The following is a 6,000-nucleotide window of genomic DNA, read 5'->3' as shown; positions in this document are numbered from 1 at the left end:
GGGCGGGCGGCGGCGGCGGCGGCTCGGGCTCCTCCCTCCGGCCGAGAGGGGGCGGGGGTGGGGAGGCGAGGCGGGCGCTTCCTGGAGGGGCGAGCGCTCCCCACGGGCGGAGCGGGGGAGCTGTCCCGCCCGCCGTCCGCGGCTCGGATCCCGCGGCTGGCGCGCCCTGGCGCTCCGGGCTCTCGGCGCCGCGGGGGCCGGAACCCGAGGGTCCGAACGCTCGAGGCCGGAATCCGAGGGTCCGAACGTTCCAGGCTGGGACTCCGCGGATCGGAACGCCTCTGGTTCGCACCCTCCCGGGCCGGTGCTGCCGGAGTCGCGGACACCTCCGAGTTCCGAGCACCGTGCGCTCAGGGCCGCGGACGCGGGAACCGAGGAGTGGGCTCAGCCTGGGCCTTCGGGGCCCCAGCTCGCCTCCTGCGGCCTCGACCCCGAGGGCCCCGCGCTGCGCCCTCGGGGGACACACCACAGGGCTAGGTTCTGGGCCGTACTGAGCAGCACTAGGACCGCAGTGTCGTCTCCCCCGCCCCCCAGTAAAAGAGCTCGGCATTTTCTTGTCGCCAGGCACTGGGAAGATGACACATATTTCTCAGAAAGGATAAGATAAAGAGTTTGAACAGTGCCTGGGGCTAGTTAGCAGGAGGATAATTAAGGGGGGGCTTGAGGCCCTGGCACCGACTCCCCCCTTTCTGCGAAGGCCATCTTTTCCCTAGAAGAAGCACCGATTCTTAAGAAATGCATCTGTCGCCGGGAGCTCCTGCTGCAGGTCACTCAACGGTATTTATGTGCACCCCCCCCCCCATTCAGTGTCTCAGACAGCTGAGCCTCATTTAACCAGATTGTGGGAGATCTCACGGCCACATCCAAAGCCCTTGGCCCTACAGCTCAAGGAGTGGGCGACTGAGAGTTAACGCATTGCGCTTGGGTTGTGGGTTTTCCATTCCAGGTAGGAGAGGGTTAACTAGGAGACTCGAGCTAGAGCCTGTGAACCTCCCTCCAGTCTGAGTCACAGGCACTTTGCAGCCTTAGAGGGGCATCCACCGAAAAACCCCAGGGCTCTGAGCTTTGTTCTCTGCCTGCCTGTCCCCCCACCCCCACCCCCATTCATCCTTCTTTTCTCCCAGCTCTCCTCATCTTTCCTCCACCAAAGTCCTCAAAGCCCTCAGCCCAGCTGTGGGGCAAACCAATCTATAGGCATTCTTAGACCAAGCTCCAGCCCCACCTCCCCCAGGAAGCCTTTCCTGATTGATCTGGCCCCCAGATTCCCTTTCCTCTCCTTGCCCCAGAGCCACAGAAGAGACAGGCGCTGGGACAGACAATGGTGAACCCAAGCAGAGTCCCTCCCCTGAAGTTGCAATCGTAGAAGTTGCAATCGTATTATTGTGTGAAAAGTGCAAAGGTTGGAGGTGGGTTGGCATAGAAGACCCAACTCAGCATGGAAATCAGGCTTCCTCTAGAAGCCCTGAAGGATGAGGTATGTGGGCCTACCCAGGATGAAGAAGATACTGGATCCCTGGCCTAATGGACAGAATACAAAGGCCAGGGATCAGAGCAATTCCACTCCTAGGAATTTACCCGAAGGAAATGAAAGCATATGTCCACGCAAAAACTCATACACAAAGGTTCATTTTAGCATGGTTCAGAATAGCCAAAAAGTGGAGATGACTCAAATGCCCATTAACGGATGAATGGATAAACCAAATGTGGCCTGTCCACACAATGGAATATTATTCAGCCATAGAAAGGTAAATATGAACGGACTTTGAAAACATTATAGTAAATGAAAGCAGCCAGTCATTAAAGATCACATATTGTATGATTCCATTTATATGAAATGTCCACACTAGACAAATCCACAGAGACAGAAGGCAGCCTAGTGGCTGTCTAGGCCTGGGAGGAGACTGGGGAGTAATTGTTATTACTATGGGATTTCTTGGGGGCGGTGATTAAAAATGCTCTGAAATTATAGTGATGGTTGAACAACTGTAGGTATACTCAAACCATTCACTTGTATACCCTTAAAGGGGTAAATGTTATATCTCAACAAAGCTGTCTAAAAGAAAGTCAGGGATTAGGAGAAGCCAGAGGTCAGGGTGCCTGGGTGGCTTAGTTGGTTGAGCGTCCGACTTCGGCTCAGGCCATGATCCCATGGGGTTCGTGAGTTCGGGCCCTGCACCGGGCTTGCCGCTGTTAGTGCAGAGCCTGCTTCGAATCCTCTATCTCCCTCTCTCTCTGCCCCCGCCAAAAATAAATAAGCATTTTTTAAAAAGAGGAGAGGCCAGAGGTCAACTGATTAAGGCCAAGTGTCTTACCCTCTGTCCTTCAGCCACACAATATGTAAGGCCGTTAGAGCAAAATGTTGGAGGACGTCTTTCCTTGCCCTGGTAGAGACCTCACTGCGCAAGCAGGAGGCCTCAATTTCCCCAAATTGGCCTAGTATGTAAAACACCTGCCGTCTGGGTGTTTATTTCCTCAGTCCAGGCTGTCGGGACAAACAGATCGGAATAACCAGGGCTGCGTGTACACTTCAGTGTGTTTGTGAATTACGGACACGTGAAGGTACTGCCTGTGTACCGGGCCCTGGCTGGCCTCAGGATGTGTGAGGGGGTAGAGGATGGAAGGGGTCCCAGTTATTTATGCTGCATCCACATCACCCCAAACTTTATGGTCTCTCATGGCTCTGGGGGGGGGGTCACTGGGCTCAGCGGGAGTGGTTCTTGCGTAGGATTTCTCAAACAGTTGCAGTCAGACCATGACAGGGGCTGGAGTTATCTAGAAGGCATATGTCTGGCAATTGATGCCGGCTGTCAGCTGGGACCTCAGCTGGAACTGTCAGCCGGAACACCTACCCACGACCCTTCCGTGCGGCCTGAACTTCCACATAATATGGCAGCTGGGTTCCAAGAGTGAGCATCCCAGGGGAACCAGGTGGATGCCTTGTTATCTTTTATAGAACCTAGCCTTGCAAGTCACATCATGTCACTTCTCCCATAGTTACCAGCTCCCTCCATAGACCCGCCTCTCAGTGAGAGGACTGTCACTGTCACATTGTAGGGAGAGCATGTGGGATGGGAGGAATTGTGGTGGCCATCTTTGGAAAATACCGTCTGCCACAGGGAATTGATATGGAGATATATTCATGATGGAGACAGCCCCTCGAGAATCTCATGGCTGACTCCAGTGCCAGGCTTCAGGCAGAGTCATGGCTGTGGGTTTGAATCTCAGCCGCTCTAGTTATTGCCTGGTGAGATCACTCAGTTCTCTGGGCCTCAGTTTCCTCCTCTGTAAAATGTAAGGATAGACTTGTATTGGCTTCTGGGGATGCTTGTGGGAATTCAGTGAGACCCTTTGTGGCTAGCACAGCACCAAGCACGCTTAGACACCAGGGCTGGTGCATTGTTCTGGCTATTTTTAGGTCCCAGGGCTGTGGTCACTGTAATGCAGGGATGCCCCCTTCTCCGGTCAGGATGCCCGGGCTCCCCTGCCCTTTCAGTCAGCCCCAGACACCTCCATCGGACCCAACCTTACACTGAAATATTTGTGTGGGGGTGGGGAACCACAGGAGCAGCTGGGGAAACCGATGCTTCTGTCCTAGGAACTCAACCTGGGGACCCCAGTTGGATTGTTCTCAAGTGAAAGCTCCTTTTTTTGGTGGCCTCCTCCTTAGGGGAAAGGTCACTTTCTGGGCAGCCAGGGCAGGGCTGGAGTTTGTGTGGGATGAACGACAAGGTATGGTTTCCAAGGCCCGGGGTCAGGGAGGACGCCAGCTCTGGAAGCTGGGAGACACATGGGGTAGGGGTGAGGTGCTTCATCAGGGTGGCTGCGGCGGGAGGGCGGACCAGAGGACCAGCTGTCCCCAGAACTTCCTGAGACCAGCCCTGGGAGGAGCTTTACCAAAGCAGCCACTGTCAGGTCTTTCCCAGGAAGCTCTGGATGTGTCCAGAGGGTGTGCCCAGCTCTGGGCGTGTCCAGCTCTGGCTGGGGTCACCACCCTCTGGCCTGGCCTTGGCCATGGGAGGGGGTTGGGAGCACAAGGTAGGCTGCACAGCCCTCCAGACTGGGGTGGGGGTCGTGGCGGGGGGTGCTCTCTGAGGAACACACAGACCTGCAGACCAGTTAAATCCCCAGCCAGGACCACCTCCACTTCCTGCTTGTTCCACGACTGGAATTGAAGCCCCACTGAATACTCCCCGTGTGACCTTGGCAAGTCTCGTTCCTCTCTGGGCTTCCATTTTCTCCTTTGTAAAACAGGGTAGCTTGTTGCTGAGATTACGGCTTTGGGTCTAGAGGACGTCATGGATGGTGGAAACCCTACAGGACAATAACCTGGCAAGGCAGGTGACAGAGGGTTCAAAACCCTCCCCGAGGGAGAGTTAACCATCAGGTCACCTTTGCAGCACTTGTGAAAGTAGGTCTTTGTGCCTTGTCTCAGTTTGCTCATCCTTTCACCGTACAGATGGGGAAACTGGGGCTGCACCTGTGGAACTGAGTCACAAAATTTGGAAGTGGTTAAGGGAGTGGATCCTAGGAGCTTTCATCTCAAGGGAAAGAGCCATTTTTTTCTTTCTCGGTTTTCTTTGGTAACTATATGAGATCCTGGGTGTTAAATAAACTTATTGTGTTGATCGTTTCACAATGTATGCAAGTCCTTAGCCTACGTGTTCGCACTCATACAGTGCTGTGGCACAGTTGTATCTCACTGAAACAGGAAAGGGGGGAAAAAGTCATGAAATGTAGGTTTGATTCCCGGTGCTACCACTTACTAGCTATGTGCCTTTGGACAAGTCAGGAAAAATCTCTGGGTCTCAGTGTCCTCATCTGGAAAGAGAGGGCCCTTGGGACAAAAGAAGGGATCCAGGTACAAAGTCTTGTCTTGCCTTCTACGCCCACAACTGCACATTAGCATTGTCTGGGGACCTTTCTAAATAATGTGTGTGTGTGTGTGTGTGTGTGTGTGTGTGTGTGTGTGTGTGTTTTAAGGTGTATTTATTTATTTTGAGAGAGAGAGAGAGAGAGAGGTAGAAAGGGAGAGAATCCCAAGCAGGCTCCACGCTGAGAGCACGGAGCCGGATCAGGGGCTCGAACCCATGAACCATGAGATCATGGTCTGAGCTGAAACCAAGAGTTGGATGTTCAACTGACTGAGTCACCCAGCTGCCCCTAAATACTATACTCTGGTTTTTTTTTAAAGGCATTTTAGGGAAGACTGGGGGCCCAATCGGTTGAGGCTCTGACTCTTGGTTTTGGCTGAGGCCATGATTTTGTAGTTCATGGGTTCGAGCCCTGTATCGGGCTCCACGCTGACAGTGGGGAGCCTGCTGGGGATTCTCTCTCTCTCTCTCTCTGTCCCTCCCCTGCTTACGCTTTCTTTCTCTCAAAACAAATAAATACATTTTTAAAAAGGCATTTAAAAAAAGTTTCCCAAGTGATTCTAATGCACAGACAGGGTTGAGACCCACTCACTGGCTGATAGCCTTGCAAAGCTGAGTGTGGTCCAGCAGTATAGACATCACGTGGGGGCTCTTAGAAATGCAGCATCCTAGGCCCTGCCCAACACCTGCTGAACCAGAATCTGCTTGTTAACAAGATCCCCAGATGATTCGATGCACATTACAGTTTCTGTAACTGTGATTTTATAGTTCAAGAAGTAGTGGCCTGGACAGTGGATTTCAGACGTGTGTGTTTGGGGCCAGGATGGAAGGGGCAACTGGGGAGGATTTGAGGCCTGTAGGGATAGGAAGGGAGATTCTGTGACGCCCATCAGAGAGGTGGATGTTCAATCTGTAAAACCATAGGACAGAGGCCAAGTGACAAAGTAGCAAAATGAGCTTCTCCCAGCCTTGCGGACACACGAGAGTACTTACCAGCCGGCTCACATTCTTGGGGAGAAAATTCACGTACAGAAATCGGGAGCGAGCTCCATGTTCATTACCCTGCTCACTTGGCCACAGCCTCACTTTTCTTTGAATTGTATTTGTTTCATGCATCTATTTAAACAGT

This window comes from Panthera tigris, chromosome E2, assembly GCF_018350195.1.
Source record: "Panthera tigris isolate Pti1 chromosome E2, P.tigris_Pti1_mat1.1, whole genome shotgun sequence".
NCBI classification, from domain to species: Eukaryota; Metazoa; Chordata; class Mammalia; order Carnivora; family Felidae; genus Panthera; species Panthera tigris.
This window is presented reverse-complemented; position numbering follows the sequence as displayed.